General features: G+C 42.5%; 1 long non-coding RNA gene across 3 annotated transcripts; it reads right to left on the bottom strand.

Moving 5' to 3' along the window:
* Window positions 1–2,157: 2,157 nt before the first annotated feature.
* LOC134455185 (uncharacterized) lies at window positions 2,158–8,713 on the bottom strand. Of its 3 annotated transcripts, XR_010036058.1 has the most exons (8): window positions 8,497–8,713; window positions 7,030–7,098; window positions 6,617–6,661; window positions 6,038–6,092; window positions 5,806–5,850; window positions 4,165–4,219; window positions 2,810–2,832; window positions 2,158–2,261 (listed from the first exon to the last, which is right to left on the bottom strand). It is a non-coding gene; the product is annotated as an uncharacterized LOC134455185 (long non-coding RNA). The 3 variants fall into 3 exon arrangements; XR_010036057.1 differs by lacking the exon at window positions 2,158–2,261 and having other exon boundaries at window positions 2,690–2,832; XR_010036059.1 differs by lacking the exons at window positions 2,158–2,261; window positions 8,497–8,713 and adding an exon at window positions 7,411–7,586 and having other exon boundaries at window positions 2,690–2,832.
* Window positions 8,714–12,539: the final 3,826 nt, after the last annotated feature.

Raw genomic sequence — 12,539 nt, forward strand, 5'->3', positions numbered from 1 at the left:
GAAACTCAGAGAGCGAGAGAGAGAGGTATGCATGCCCGTTTGTGCGAACACACACGCACACAGAATAGAAATAAGACACACAGACAGACGCATGCACTCGCGCGCACACACACACACACACACACACACACACACACACACACACACACACACACACACACACACACACACACACACACACACACACACACACACACACACACACACATGCACATGCACACACACACATACAACATGTTCACATACACAGAAACTCAGAGAGCGAGAGAGAGAGACATGCATGCCCGTGTGGGAGAACACACACGCACACAGAACAGAAATAAGACAGACAGACACATGCATGCATGCATGCACTCGCACACAGCACAGCACAGCACAGCACAGCACAGCACAGCACAGCACAGCACAGCACAGCACAGCACAGCACAGCACAGCACAGCACAGCACAGCACAGCACAGCACAGCACAGCACAGCACAGCACAGCACAGCACAGCACAGCACAGCACAAGCACAGCACAAGCACAGCACAGCAACTCAACCCACTCAAGATTACTTAAGGTGCGAACATGGTAAACAAAGCATTTTCATAAAAACAAGAAAAAAGGGGGAAAAAAAGGAGAATCCTCAGAATCTGTAAGCCGATTCACTCCCCCATCCTCCACTCCCTTTTTTCTTTTTACTCTCTCTCTCTCTCTCTCTCTCTCTCTCTCTCTCTCTCTCTCTCTCTCTCTCTCTCTGTAATAAACACATTTCCTTGTCCCTGGGAGGGAATAAGCCCCACTCAGGGCCTGTTTACCATGTGGCTGATTTGATGATTCTGATGGGTGAGGAGGGTGTTTGCTGTTTGTTGTGTTAACCCCCACCCCCCACCACCCTCCCCCACCCCTCCCCTTCTTCTCTGGCCGTGGATTAGGACAGGGGTTCCCAAACTTTACCATGGCAAGCCCCCACATACACAGTCAGTCAGTCCAGTGAAAGTCCCCCCTTATACACAGGTTGTGCCCCGGTGGGGTATATATGCAAAAATGCTTAAAATATGTTCAGATGTTATAGATTATTACACACTAAAAAATACTGGGTTAAAAATAACCCAAATTGGGTATTCTAATACCCAGTCACTGAGTAACTATTGCACAGCACACATATTGGGTTATTTTTACCCAGTGGGCTGGGTTAGTATTTTTAACCCAGCATTGGGTCAATACAACATGCCCAGTAATGGGTAAAATTAACCCAGCCATAGGGTCAGAAATACCCTGCACTGGGTTGCTGAGTTAACCCATTTCACTGGGTTAAAATACTAACCCAATCCAATGGGTAAAAATAACCCAGTATGTGTGCTGTGCAATAGTTACTCAGTAACTGGTTTGATACTGGGTTAAACATGGGTGGAAACTGGGTTATTTGGGAATTGCCTTTTACTTTTCTCCAATTCTTTCAGTTGTTTCCTTTGATTGGCAATCGTCGAGTTCCAAGCAAGCAACTATCATTGAATCTTATGGGACCAGCCAGCGGCTAGTGAATGCCACTGGTCAATGATAATTGCCTGCTTGGAGGTAAAAGTTGCATTGCCAAACTCAGGAAATGGCTGAAAGAACAGGAGAAAAGTAAGGTTCAATTACTCAAGGGGATGTGTAAAAATCTGCCTATTTCCAGAAATGGTTACATATCACTTTAACAATATGCAACACATTTGACCATTTTAAATACTCACTGCTAACCATTGCTCAAATAGAACCAATCTGATCACTATTAATGTTTTAAATAATTTGTATACATTATTGTATACATGTTAACATATGTGATAATTCAATGACATTATACGAAAACACATCAAAGCATAATGAATCAATGGAGAGAAATTATTTTCTGGTCAACCTTACTTTATTACCAGGGATTCACGTTCTTCAATTTGCATCAATTCAAAGCAATATTTGAAAGTAAAAAAGTGTCCAGGCATGAAAGAAAATCTGCAAAGATATTTTACAAAAAAAAATCACACTTGATCAAAAATAAACATACAGTAAAAGTCACGAGACATTGCTTCTCTAAATGGTCTATGCAGCACTTTTTACATTGTATTGAGGAAAGCCAGATACAGTGTTGGCATAAGTCTTTGTAAGATAGGATAGCTAAACACGTACAGTGTGCAATTATGTGTAGGAATCACCATGTGAAAGAGTTCAAGATGAGGTACACAGCATACTGAAGCTGCCGAGGCTTCAACACTTCATCTTCTAAACATGTTGTTCCTATTTCTCTGAATGAAAAGAAAGACAGGCAACTTAGCAGTCAGTTACACGTTAAAAGCTATAATTTGAAGACATTGCAGGACACAGGTAGCTATAAACTCAAAAGAGTTGTGAATCCAATATTCATGCAATGTGTAAAATACAAACATGTAAATGACGTTTCCAGTTCAACCCAATCTGACAAAATATGTAGTAAAAACAAAGGAGATACGCACTCTGTGCTTCTAAATTAACACTCCGGTGCAACCAGAGCAGGACTAAATAATAAGTACAAAGGAAAAATAATCTGGTGCCACACGGATGTCTATTTTCTGTCATTTATTTTTTCAGTGCAGTAAGACTAACGTTTCGACATGCGTCTTCGTCCTCTGAAGACACATGGCGAGACGTTAGTCTTACTGCACTGAAAATATAAATAACAGAAAATAGACATCCGTGTGGCACCAGATTCTTTTTCCTTTGTACAAAATATATAGTAACTTGTAGACCTACTGTCTTTTGGCTTTTTAAGGAAACATGAATGGTACACATATTCAAAAGAGAAACAGAGGCTTACCATTTAGGTTTTCGTTCAGTCACCTACAACCATAGAAAAAAGTAAGAAAAACAAATTACTCATGTTGAAATACATTAGATAAATCTTTCATAAAAGATGCTTGTTGACATGCAAGTGTCCGTCACTGCGCAGACCTTTGTTATTTATGTTAATTTTGAAGTTTTTGATCCAGCACATGAACTTGAGATGTCCAGGCACACTCTCTTTTTTGTACCATGTTCAGGCAGGAGGCAGATGGAGGAGTATAGCTGTTATTCATCCCCCCCATTACTTACCCATGACTGCCAGAAACATGGAGATTATTGGTGTCCCTGAACTGTGTTTTCAATTCAAGTTAATGAACTAAAAATTAACCTTTCATGAACATATGTGGGAGATTATCACTGAACGAAATAAACCTTTTTCCCCGACCCTATACTTGTATGTTTAAAGAATATGACTAATTCATAGTCATGTAAATAAATAGTATACACATATGTGGAAAAAATCTGAGACCACTTGAAAATGTTCAGTTTTTCTGATTTTACTATGTATATGTAAAGGAGGCCAACTATCAAAGTGTGAGGTGGAATGTGACGGAGGTCATCTTGCACCTGTTCACCCCCCTCGGGGATCGAACCTGCATCCTCGTCAACTACAACGGTTCGGCAGTGGGAGACACAGTACGATACCGCTGGGCCAAGAGACTAGTCTCTCGGCCCAACGGCACGAGACTGTATGAGGCTATCAGAGGGAGGTTTACCAATGTTCCACGCCAACTCTGTGCTAGTTAGCCTCCGTTACACTCTCCCCCTTAAACCTCACTCCCATCCGGGTCACGGCACCACTGTGACGGAGGTCATCTTGCACCTGTTCACCCCCCTCGGGAATCGAACCTGCATCCTAGTCAACTACAACGGTTCGGCAATGGGAGACACAGTACGATACCGCTGGGCCAAGAGACTAGTCTCTCGGCCCAACGGCACAAGACTGTATGAGGCTATCGGAGGGAGGTTTACCAACGTTCCACGCCAACTCTGTGCTAGTTAGCCTCCGTTAAAGGAAAGTTAGTAAAAACCTCTCTCCCAAAGCCTCAATACAGTGCGGTAACTGTGGGCTATCTGACCAGTCCTTTAGCTCAGCAGTCTTGTACTGTGCCTCCCATTGCCAAACCAGATGCGTTGACGAGGTGGCCGGTTCGCGGCCCGAGGGAAGTGAACCGTGGAGGAACACCTCGGTCATAGATAGGTGTGTGTTTGAGTAAAACAAACATTGCTATTTCATTCTATGAACTGCTAAATACATTTTCTCCAAATTTCTAAAGAAAATATTGTCATTTTTTCCACGGCTGTATATTGAAGTATCCAGATACTCACTCTGTCTACAAAGCCTCCGGGACAAGTGCTGCAGAGCGAAACAGATTTTGGTCACCTTAGAAATAAGGAAATGAGAGAGAGAGAGAGAGAGAGAGAGAGAGAGAGAGAGAGAGTTAGCGAGTGTTGCTCAAGGTATTGCTGAATGTTACTTTCTGCTCTATAAAGGAAACGAACATTAATTACATGGGCCTGAAGGCTAAGCAAATGCTTTATCAATATCATGCAGTATCCCAACTGTGCTGGTGCTTTAATATTTTCTTAATAGCAAGAAGTTAGAGATTAGGGCTGGGCGGTTTTGGAAAAAATTAGCATCACGGTTTTCTTGATGAAAATTGATATCACGGTTTTCTGCACGGTTTTTTGATATGCGACGATTTCCCCCCTAATCTTAATCTTTCTGAGGAAAAGATCTCAAATTAAATGTTAAAATGAGATAAAATCATGAATTTAAATTAATGTCCATTTATATTTAATCATTTTTTCATTTCAATAATATTTTCTATAATTTATAGTTTATATTTCCCTATCCAACAAAGGGGAAAATGCAGCATTTCATAAAATAACCTAAAATCTTGACCAGGGTGTCATAGATTTTTCAAGGAAGAAGGGTTAAATGATTATAAGCAGCTGTTTTGGGCTTTTTTCCAAGACAGCCCAAAACAGCTTATTTCGTTCTACACCTGGCAACACTAATGGCTTATTTGTCGTTCTACACCTGGCAACACATCCGGCGCGTTGCGCTGCCGCTGGACTAGCATGTAAACAACAGTGGGACAGAAACGAAACAGACTGAAGACAGACACTGATAAAACAAACGGATTTACTTGACATTGTGTGCATATTGTCTTTGAATTAAAGTCCAAATCCAACGTAGAAGGTATTTTGTCCGGTAGTTTGTGTCATATTGCGATGTGTTTCGCTCCTATTTTGCCCCCAAATCATTTCAAACAAATATAGCAATGTAGGAATGTAGCTCGTCTGCCCATTGCATTTGAAAGCTAGGCTACTTTAGCTTATAAGCAGTCTTAACAGCACTGCGCACACAGTTGGGATGGTAATTAAATACAGTTAAGAATCAGATAACTGTTGTAGCCTGTTAACATAGCACCACATAGAATTGCCTTTTATTTAACTTTGTGAGATCAAAGGTAGGCTAAATGAATTGAAATGTTTGTCATGATTCATCCATGCCATGTGTGTTCATCATGTTTCACTCTCACTAGCCTCTAGCGCGTAACCAATTATTTTATTAGTTCAATCAACATCTTACATTGTGGTGACATTCCCTAGTAGAATAGCAACAACAGTGGACTTAGCAGAGTTGAAATGAAGTGTTAGAGACTTATGAATTAGAAGAATCTTTGGAAGTGTGACACGGAGTATGAAGCTCACGCACATAACATAGTAGGCTATAAACAACAACAACAAAACCGTCTCTCATCAAAAAGAGAACCTTGTGTAGTGTAAACCGAGATCACGTTTTTTTAACCGTACACCGCCCAGCTCTAGTAGAAATGGAGGTGTTCTGTTAAGTTCCAATCTACATTCCTAATAAATACATGCATAGATCATTATTTTGGCTTTATGGGGTATGGCTACATTAATGGCAGGCAACACATATTGAGAAGCAGCAATACTAACCTTGCTGAAAGAATGAGTCTCCGTTTTCTTTCAGTCACTTCCAGTCTAGGACAAAAAAGGCAACACATTAGAAATAATTTCCAAGCAGCACCTCGGTCATAGATAGGTGTGTGTTTGAGTAAAACAAACATTGCTATTTCATTCTATAAACTGGCAAATACATTTTCTCCAAATTTCTAAAGAAAATATTGTCTTTTTCCATGGCTGTATATTGAAGTGTCCAGATACTCACTCTGTCTACAAAACCTCCAGGACAAGTGCTGCAGAGTGAAACAGATTTTGGTCACCTTAGAAATAAGTACATGAGAGAGAGAGAGAGAGAGAGAGAGAGAGAGAGAGAGAGAGAGAGAGAGAGAGAGAGAGAGAGTTAGCAAATGCTGCTCAAGGTATTACTGAATGTTACTTCCTGTTCTATAAAGGAAACAGGCATTAATTACATGGGTCTGAAGGCTAAGCAAATGCTTTATCAATATCATACAGTATCCCAACTGTGCTGGTGCTTTAATCTCTTCTTTATACATGGGTTCTAAAATTTGTTTATAACCTGACTGCACACAACTCAACCTCTGATTGTTGGAAAGCGCTGTCGGTCAAAAAATTAGCTCATGTGGTTGGCTGCCAGTGGCTTGCCCCTCTTCATAACATCATGTTGATAAAAACTCAGAACCCATGTATAGCAAGAAGCTAGAGATGGAGGTGTTAAGTTCCAATCTATTCATAATAAATACATGCATGTGATCATTGTTTTGGCTTTATGGGGTATGGCTACAATAATGGCAGGCTACACATATTGAGAAGCAGCAATACTAACCTTGCTGAAAGAATGCATCTGTGTTGTCTTTCAGTCACTTCCAGTCTAGGACAAAAAAGGCAACACAAAGAAATAATTTATTTCCAAGCAATGCCTTGGTTTGGCAGCATCTATATATCAAATCACACAGAAACAAATATCTTTAGCCAGTTGAAAGTGTCAGTGTTGATGTGGAGAGGTGACCATTGCATATCTGCATTAGAACTAGTTATCTGCAGTTAATTTGTTCGGGCTTCTGACAATGTGGACAGTTATTCCCCTGTTAAACATAATGCAGAAAGTCTCGTGCTGGAACTGTTAGTGAGTGACTGACGTGGCTTTAAAAGAGGCCTAATTCAAAACAATTGCATTTATGGCATCCTCTGAGGCGTCTAGTGAATAATGCTACAACAATATACAATGTTTGCACATACCTTAGCACAGACGGACATAACGTGATCAGCTTACAAAGGATCCGGACGCCAGTGCGATCTCTGGTTAACCTGGTGATTAATAATACAGTGAGTGCATACTCAAAACTGTTCGGGTGAAGCATAAAGCATAGTAAAGGATCTTAACACATGCACAAGCAATAACGAGACACACATATTCAGAGGGATAGCCTCAGTATGCTGGGATGGTCCAGACCGACGTCACATATCCCATCCCAAACTCGACCCCAGACGCACAGGCGGGTGACAGAGCAGCGCAGCAACAAGAAAGCATCCGTAGAGCTCCAGTGAGCAGAGCATACATCAGGATACCCTTGATAAAATAATTGCCTACGCTCTAGCCACAAACGATTAGCCACTCACCGGCTAGAGGTAGCCCACTAGACGTCGCCGGACTAGAGGAGCAGACAAGCCGCGAGGGGAAATCATTTTACAAAGTGCCTTGACAAGTTGTAGAATTTACTGCGGAGGCACTCTCCCCGTGAGCTCACTAAGTTTGGCGTTTCCTACCAGCACTAAACCAAGCTATCTGCAACTAACTGACAGCCAGCTGCACGTAATCGCTAAACAATGTCAAGTTGCCGAATGCAGTGGCAGATGGACACTCCCAACTGAGATCGCTCCCGGACGTGTAGTCCCAGGTGTTTCTATCACTCCCGGACGTGTAGTCCCACCCGATTATATTTCACGTATTATCATACACTGCCACATACAAGCAATTTAGGGTTAGGTTTAGGGTTAAGGTTAGGGTTAGGGTTAGAAACAAAAAACTAACATCAAAGAGGTTACTAGCTCCGTTATATGGCGGTGGGATCGATAGTCTGGCTAGTGGGAGCGAGCCGACCGGGGAGCGTCCTGCGTTGGGAGCGACAATCAGGGAATCTGGAGAATGTAATTACGACCGTCAAAATGAAAGGCTTCGGTTTAGTTATGTCCCATCACCAGACACCCCTACAGTTGTCTCTCATTCATACCCGGGCTGCAAACAAATCTAACAAGTACAGCACAACGGCAGGCGATGTTAAGAATAAAATACTTCACTTTCTGCTTCAATTACTAGAGTTAGAGCATGCTAGCTAGACTCATATCTAACTAGAGCTAGCTTGCTGATAGCTAGTTTTCTGTAAGCTTGAAAGCTGCTGCTAGCCTCGCCCACAGCTCGGCCACCGTTTCCACCGTGTTTTATAAATGAAAAAGAGAAGTCAGATGTTTACTGCAATTAGGCTATATGTAACTAGGATAGGAAGTAATCGAATAATATCTGACGCTACCTATTAGGTCAACGTAGCGTGTTTGAACGTGCTAATCACTTCGAGACCGTGGTGGTTAAAATCTTGTGATAACATGAGAAACACTGTCTGAATGGTGGCACCTTGTCCATTTTTACCGTTATATCAAGTTTACTACTTAGGCAGCACACATAGCCTATTAGTTTAATTCATTACAAACCTTTCCTTGTTGTTGAAGGTTTCCTCAGTTCAGTTGACTTCCAGGAAAAAGTCCGTTGGCTGGCTCTGATTTCAAATGTTATGATAAACCCAGTGATTGGGTATAATAACTCATCAATGGTTAGCATAACCCAGTATATGGTCAAACGACCACACACCAATAATTGGGTAAACATATAACCCAGCACGTTTCTATCAAATTACCCAGTGTGGGTATAAAAAACCCAATAAGTAGTAAAATTGTCATAAACCAGTATTTGGGTAAAGAAATAACCCAGTATTTTTTTGTGTGTATAATGCAGTTCTTTATGGAAGTATTGGTAAGCTATTTTATTGTTTATTTTGGAGTACATTTGTTATTTATTTTATTGAAATAATTGATTTTGCTCTACGTTTCCTGTCAACCTGCCATGACCACCCTGGCACCACCTCATCCCCCCCAGGGGTCCCCGGCCCCCACTTTGAAAACCACTGGATTAAGAATCCTATCTGTTGATAGGGGGGTTCAGAATAAACTGCGAATCAGCATAATACACTCATCCATCCATCCACCCGTCTTCGTTGCCAGAGAGGATCCACATTAGCAGGGCGCTAATCTCTTCAGGGCCCCACCTTCTCTGTTGATGGAGGATATGGGGGTGGGGTGGGGTGTGGTGGAGGGTGTTGAGTAATGCGCTACTGGCACATCCCAGAGACACTGTCCTGTGCAAACAAATATGCCACAACATGGCGGAGGAACACATAAGGCGACATAAATCTCATGGAGCAGAATCCACCAACAGCATTGTTAGCGCCACCGTCACCGACGCCACTGGTTTTGACATACGGTATGTAAACACATACTGTTTAGTCACACAGACAGAGGGTTTGACGTATACACACATACACACATGCATACAGACATACACACACACATGCACATGCATTCACACACACACACGCATTCACACGCACATGCGCAAACACACAACAGGCTTTGACGTGCACACGTGCTGGCGGTGGCGTCAGATGGAACGCAGGCAGGCAGGCAGGCAGGCAGGCAGGCAGGCAGGCAGGCAGGCAGGCAGGCAGGCAGGCAGGCAGGCAGGCAGGCAGGCAGGCAGGCAGGCAGGGGCGGAATGCTGTTTGTCACCTTGACGACGGCCTGTCTAGGAACTTGGCCCCCATGTTATTTATCAGCTGATCTCATGCTAGCTAGCTAGTGCTAGCTCTCCTCTGTCTTTTCCTGCATGACGTTAATCATTAAAACAACACATTCATCAGTGGCAGTCCAGACACACACACACACACACACACACACACACACACACACACACACACACACACACACACACACACACACACACACACACACACACACACACACACACACACACACACACACACACACAGGGTTTAAATTGGGGCGGAGCCCTCCGGAGCGCAGCTCCGCCTCCTCACCTCGTAGGGACAGGCAGATGGAGCTGCGCTCCTGCTGCCCCACCCTCAGTGTTCATATTTGACTTTGATATATTTTCACCTCTGAAATATCATATTTTGATGAGAGTTTTCCAATGATAGCAACATAAAATAAGATTTAGGGACTCCCGCATTATTTGAATTATAATGCGAGACACCACAATTTGAGATTGTAGCAGACATTCTATTGCAACGTTGCAACAGCTGAGCGGAGCGCTTGTCCTTTCTCGCAGCTAGAGCTACTCCTCTTTGAGTTGGTCACTACTGTCAGCCTGCCCTGTCCTCCATGCTTTCATGTTCAATGAGCAACGTTAGTAGACTAGATACAATGCCTTTACAAAACGGAGGTAAGCTTTCATTTGTTTTAGCTTTCAGGGCAAAGTTAACCAAACAGTCATGCAGAATAGCGTGATATCTGGCTACTTTAACAGCAGTTTGTTAATGGGGGAAAATCACCATCAAGTTTGGGATTTCCGTCCATCGTTCTGTCAGAATGTGTAGCCCTTTGATTGTAGGTTACTTTTGTGTGGGGTTAAAAATGCCAGGAACGTAGTAAAAGTTTTAAGAAAGTAAGCAAATGACAGGGATGCATGCGTGTCCATCCTAGCTTTGCGTGTAGAACAGCGCACCGCCTCTCTCGCGCTAGAAATGATTTGCTGCAGCGAACTCCAATCTATTGCCGCCTTTTGCCAAAGTTGTTGCTTTAAATTCGGCAAAAAACATTCACTTGACGCGACTTAAGTGTTATTATTATCATGGAAAGGCAGAGAGGGACCGTAGCCTACTTCAGGACGAAAGCACATAGCTGATAGACTGAGGAGTTGCGGAAGGTTTTGTAAGCATATGGAAAACGTCTTGAAATAGTCCAAAAAGAGTTCCTGTTTTAGGTTGCAATTGAAACACATGCACAGACTGAGATAGCTGAACTGACTAGGCCTACTACTGAAATAAGAACGTCCCTAATAATCAGTCAGCCAAAGGGGGCAATCTGTGCTGAAAGATGTGCCCGAGTCAAGATTCTCCGCAGACTCCGCCTGATTTAAAGTGACAGTGCTCACTTTCACCCCATGTAGAACAGCATAGCCTGAGCATGCATTATTCTTTTAACTTTGTTACTTATTATGCATAAAACGTGCTAATAAATGCATGCTAAACCCATGACATTGTAGGAGTATTATAATTAAACTGATGATCTTTTAAAACACATTGTTATTCACATCATATTTCTTAGGTTTCTGATGTGATGTTTTCTTTACAATGTCTTACACCTTTGTAGCTTGATGGTGGTAGTGATGGTGGTCAGAATTAGACAGCTTTTTGCCCCAGTAGGCTACTAACAGTCCAACAGCATGCTGTTGCCAACTGACAGGAGGGGATATTAAAAAGTAGCATACATAAATGCATCAGGTGTGATACTGGTCTAACTGTTATCCTATTTTTAACAACCTAAAACAGTGAAGAAGGAATGATGGTACCTTCTGTTTTTCTCATTACTGAGTAATACATTGCTTCATGTATGATGTTAATTATAGGCAATAACTTAACAGAATACATGTCTTTGCCTGATGGGGAAGGGCTCCCTCACCTCCCGAAAGCCAATTTAAACACTGCACACACACAAACACACACACAAAAACGCACACGCACACGCAAGCACGCACGCACACACACACACACACACACACTATAGCTACTCATCATGCGACATACAATAGAGCCCGCCAGGTGATTTAACAGCCATTTTGAGTGCTGTAATCAAGACAAACGAGCCATCGTGCTGAAATGAGGCCACTTAAGTCAAGTCCAGTCAAGTGAGAGTGGAGAACTCCTCGTCTAAATGCTAAATGCTAAATGCCCTGATAAGATAAGAGCGCGGATTCCACCGATAAGAAGCAAGCCAGGCGGGCGGACGGACAGCAGTCTGTTTCTCTTTTTGTAAGGGATTTTATCTCCACGTGAATAATTTGGTGACTGGCACTAACGACCACACAAACACGACGACACACACCACATACAAATACACAAACACGTATAAAAACATGTACGCACACACACACACACACACACACACACACACACACACACACACACACACACACACACACACACACACACACACACACACACACACACACACACACACACACACACACACACACACACACACACACGGCCCGGTGTAGATATGCTTTCACACCTGTTGAGTGCTAACAAACACCCTTTAACACGAAACAAGAAACACAGACCAAAAAGGGTGAAAAACGACACCATTTACTGATTAGCATGATGAGTCTAATGAAGATATACCCCCCCTCCAGTCCCCACACACACCATTATATCCACAGTTTGTGTATCTTAAAGGTTTTTACAGTATAGTGAGAATGTGAAATGTGTGAAATTTAAAAATGTGGTTATTGATTTTGTAACAAGAAAGAAACAAGGAAAAGTCAACTTGGGTAGCCTAATTGCACGCACGCACGTAAGTACGCACGCACACACGCACATACACACACACAAACACACACACACACAGACACACACACACACACTCAGAGGAGACTCCCACTTTAGCATATACCCATTAGG

The sequence above is a fragment of the Engraulis encrasicolus genome, chromosome 9 (assembly GCF_034702125.1).
Source record: "Engraulis encrasicolus isolate BLACKSEA-1 chromosome 9, IST_EnEncr_1.0, whole genome shotgun sequence".
In the NCBI taxonomy this organism is placed as follows: domain Eukaryota; kingdom Metazoa; phylum Chordata; class Actinopteri; order Clupeiformes; family Engraulidae; genus Engraulis; species Engraulis encrasicolus.